This window comes from Zingiber officinale, chromosome 5A, assembly GCF_018446385.1.
Source record: "Zingiber officinale cultivar Zhangliang chromosome 5A, Zo_v1.1, whole genome shotgun sequence".
In the NCBI taxonomy this organism is placed as follows: Eukaryota; Viridiplantae; Streptophyta; class Magnoliopsida; order Zingiberales; family Zingiberaceae; genus Zingiber; species Zingiber officinale.
Genome location: NC_055994.1, coordinates 40,949,225 through 40,954,123, shown reverse-complemented (window position 1 = coordinate 40,954,123; position 4,899 = coordinate 40,949,225). Strand labels below are relative to the sequence as shown.

The following is a 4,899-nucleotide window of genomic DNA, read 5'->3' as shown; positions in this document are numbered from 1 at the left end:
TAGTATGTGATGCTGGATACTTCATCAGCTTTAATTTCTCATGAAAATTCACATATAGAAGATTTGTTCTTCAAACTTTTTGCTGCTGAGGTTTTTGTTGCTTCACCTGTTATTGTGATTTTGGTAGAATCTAGACCTCAAATAATCAATAAAGTCATCTAATAATTCTGCTGTGAATTTGACAAATGTTCCTCTGGTTTCTTTTTCTCATTTCTAGAATCGTGATGATGCTAGGCAGTTTATGAAATACCTCCATCCTGCTCTGGGAGTTGGTAAACACTTGATTTAGGTGCTTTATGGTTTCCTCCAGAAAATAGCATATTCATAGATAAAGAAATTAACAGAATCTTTGTTTGTGCATTCCAGAATTACCTGAAAGATCCTATGGAGCTGATTGCCGTATTTATGTCCCAGAGAATCCAAAAAACAGGTTTATCAATGTTTATGTATGATTCCTTCATTCATCAACCTTTTGTCATTCAGTTTATATTGCTTGGATCTTTCAAGGAACCTATACCTTTTTAGATCTTGTCATCACTAATTTGTGTTAGTTTATTGTAGAATACATTATTTGATGAGTTTGTTCTTGCTCATATTTTTGGATGGTGGGGTAAGGCAATAATGATACGAAACCAGCCCCTTCTGTGGGTGTTGTCAATTGGCTTCGAATTAATGGAGGTTCATTTTCATTGTTTTACCTCTTTTTTCTTTTTTTTCTTTTTTTTTTGCAAAAATTACTTAAATAATGTTTTTTTTTTAAGTTCATTTGCTAACAATTGCAGTTTACTTTTCGCCACATGTTGCCAAATTTCAATGAGTGCTGGTGGGACAGTATTATTTTGGACATCTTGATCTGCAATTGGTTTGGTGAGACCTTAGTTACTCTCTTGTTACCTGCAAATGGATGCGAAAATAATTACTTTAGTAATGGTTGAATGATGTGTTGAACATAAAGTATGAAAATTGCCTTACCTCTGATGCTTTGGTGGCATATTTTGAAATATGGTCTCATACTAGCATGTCTGACGGTACTGACTTGTGTTGTCCAATGCTCATTATCACTAAAAAGTAATAGCCATATGACCCATTGGTAAATACTTGCAGGTACTTCAACTGACATCTAAAATTTTTTAGAAATACAGCCTTAGTGGTCCATTTTGTTTCTGAGTAAATGCATCATTGTGAACGCTTTTAGGTTGGTCACAGAAGTCTCCCTGATAGTCTGAACCTTCATTATTGGTGACTGGTAACTAGATGGCTCTCGGTTCCACATTATTATTTTCTTTATGTTTCTCAAAATCTCTCTTATTTTAGCTTCAAATTAATTGAGGATTGTGTGAGTACTGAGTAATATTATTTGGTGATTTAAAGTATGTCAAGAACATAAAGGCTGAAATTACCTTGTTTTCACTGTCTTGATTGTTTGATTCCTAACTAGTTGTTTTGGAAGGAATTGTCTGATTGTTAATGTGTTTTCATGACTCTTCGTCATCTCAATGTATCGTAATTCATTTTTTACTATGTTAACTGAAGTTTCTTTTATCTCGTGCTATCCCTCACCCCTTCAACTCTGATATTTCAACTTGTCTAATCACAAAATGTGTTTGTTATCTATTAACACTGCTATTCTACTGAACATAGTTTCTCTTATTATATCATTTATTAGCTTATTCTGAATAGTAGCATTTTTGTTTTATCTTTTTAACAATCTACATGTTTATTTTAGCACTCTTTCTATGTACTTTACGTGTCTATTGTTTCCTAATGTTGCTTTGCATATTTTCTTCGATGGTTCTATGGGCATTTAGACTAATAGAAACATTAGGAAGAGAGAGATTTTCATTAGAATCAGAACCTCTTAGAGGGGATTCTTTTGATGGAATAGAATTTCCATGAAACCATATTATACTTGAATAATTAAATGGGAAACACTAACTGCACAAAATAGTTACAGAAAATCTTCATTAAGATATTGCGTGTGTTTGGTAGGTAGAAAGTCATGATGATTGTTTTGTTTCTTTTGAGAGCCATCAGTAATGCTCATGTATGGACTTGAAACATATTATTGCTACTTTTGTAGGTGGATACAGGACAGTCGAGATCAGTACACTAAGGAGCGTCTGGATTCAGTAATTGATCAGTACACTAAGCGTCTGGATTCAATAACTACTGTACTATTTTGAGTAAACAAATTGTTGGCTACTTCAGTATTCAGTATTCAGTAAACAGATTGTTGGCTAAACAGATTGTAGCTGTTCAAAACAGATTTTTTGTGCTCTTTTGTTTTATATGTGAATATCACTATATACTTTAAAACAGAATTAGTGTTAATTTTGATATTTACTAGCTTCTCATGTAATTAAATATTAATATTACTTTAACGTCAGATTTCTATTATTTTGATGAGTTTGAAATCATTAACTGAGTTGATTATATGTAAAATTCGAATCTAGACATGGTAAAAGAAAAATAATAGTTTCATAAATATAAAAATAATGATTTTTAAATAATTTTTTTAAATTTTTTTTCTTTAAAAAGACAACGCTTTTAAAGCGTTGCAAAAAGTGTTGCCTTTGTAAAAAAACACCAACACTTTTAAAGCATTGTAATAGTGTTGTCTTTGCAAAATATGACTACGCTTTTAAAGCGTTGCAAAAGCGTTGTCTTTTCTACCAAAAACAACGCTTTAAAAGCGTTGCAAAACGTTGCCTTTGCATAAAACGACAATGCTTTTAAAGCGTTGCAAAAGCGTTGTCTTTGTACAAACGACAACGTTTTAAAAGCGTTGTCGTTGAGCAGACTTTTAACAACAGTGCCTTTAACAACGCTTTTTTAGGCACAAAGACAACGCTTTAAAAGCGTTGTCTATTAGCTTTTTTGTTGTAGTGTTGCCTTACTTGACATATTGCTCAATCATCAAACTTATACGAAACATCGAAAACTAATTTGAACCTCATCAACCTTGAATATGAGTCGATTGCACCAATGATCTCCTCCGATGTTTGATAATATGTTTAAATTAGACTTACTCATTAGCTCTACTTTGCACATCCAATGCCAAAAGTATAAATGAGGATTTCCTAACTTAAATCCTTTATTTTCTCCCTTTGGCATACATCAAAAAGGATCTCCAAAATCTATATCAAAACTTGAGTGAAAGCTCTATACATTCTGTAAGTACCCTGTGGCAGTTTTGATATGATCAACCAAGTTAAGTTAGGTCATGTTTGTATTTGATGCCTTGTGCCTAAGTGTGCAGGAACTTAGGAGCACAAAAAGTCATGTGGAAGACGCAGTGTACGAGAAGGATGGTGCGAAAGTGAGTCGACGGACTCGGTACATCCGAGGGACGAGAAACTGTATTCAAGCTCCAAAAGGCTTGGAGGCTCCTTCGCAAGGAAGGCTGATCTGGTTCATAGAGGGCACCTCCTTGGAGATGCCTCACATGAACAGTGTGAATGCGTATTCAAGCTCATTGAATGTATCTTCAAACGGGCATATCCGTTAGCAACGACCGTTGAGTTGAGGATAAAGTTTATCCTCTTGATGGCGCCTTGGATCCTCTTAGAGGCGCCTCCAAGCAATGGATAGGTATTTCTAGGGGCTATAAAAAGACCTCTGGAGGTAAGAATTCAACAACAACTAAACTACAAGTCTTGTAATCACTTTGTAGTCTTTCTTGTGAGCTGTCAATGTCTATAAAAGGTTACTCCTCCTTCAAGAAAGGAGTTTTTCTAGTAGAGTATTTTCAAAGCCTTGGATTAACAACTACCTAGGTTGTAACCAAGTAATTCCTCGCCTCTTCTTTATTTTAGTTGTTTAGTTTATTTTTATTTAAATTAATTATACTTACTAATCAAAGTCCAAAGTATGTGAAAGGGGTTATTTTTATTTCTATAGGCAATTCACCCCTCTTGCAGGCTATACCGGGACCAACAAGTGGTATCAAAGTGAGGACGCTTCAAAAGGACTAACTATCGACCAAAGAAAACAAGACAATGGCCAAACCAACTATTTATCTGTTGAAGTTTGTGGGAGAGCTCGCCCTATGGAAAAAATGAAAGGAGGTATTTTTTTAAAACTGACTTTAAGGTTTTATTAATAATTAAATATAGTTTTGTAGTTCCAAAAGATCAAAAATGCAAAGAAAAAGAAGGGTACCATTGGGCAAAGATGGAGCAAATAGACTTTGTGATAAATGGACAAGCTAAATTCCACCTGCTAAGCGTGCTGCTACTTCAAGAAGTCAGCAAGATCGATACCTACGAATCAGCAAAGAAACTTTAGGAAAAGTTCCTGGAGCTACACAAAGGAACGCCCGAAGCAAAGCTCGTAAAACGGGACCTATTCCGGAACCAATTGATGAACCTCCGGCTAGAAGAAAGAGAGTAAGTAGTGCAACTACATGTCAAACTAAAGGAGCTAATTACCGGACTCATGAATCTCAAAGAAAATGTAACAAACCGAGATTCACTAAGGTATGCTTTGAATGCTTTTACTAGAACACAAGAATGAACGTCCATAGTTGACTCCTACTACATTTCTAAGGATCTAGAGGTAAGTTCATTAGAAAATTTATTTTTGACTTTAGAACTTCAAGAATTTAGATGTGCAGAATTAAAGAAAGAGCCAAGTCAGACAATTGCCCTAAAGGCAATAACAGACGATCCAGACTATAATGCATCAATCGACGAAGATGAGGCAACCTTAATGGTAAGAAATTTTAGTAAATTTCTTAAAGCTAATAAATTTGTCGGAGTTGAAGAAGCACCTTCGGAGCAAAAGGAAGTTCGATACTATAACTGCCAAGAAGAATGACATATCAAGGACGACTACCCTAAATTAAAGAAGAAGGAGAAAGACAATGGCAAAAGACCAACAAAATCGAAGCACAAGAAC

At 34.6% G+C, this 4,899-nt stretch overlaps 1 long non-coding RNA gene across 1 annotated transcript; it reads left to right on the top strand.

Moving 5' to 3' along the window:
- Nucleotides 1-366: 366 nt before the first annotated feature.
- LOC121982779 lies at nucleotides 367-927 on the top strand. Its single transcript, XR_006112248.1, has 3 exons — nucleotides 367-446; nucleotides 562-678; nucleotides 783-927. It is a non-coding gene; the product is annotated as an uncharacterized LOC121982779 (long non-coding RNA).
- The last annotated feature ends 3,972 nt before the right edge of the window (nucleotides 928-4,899 follow it).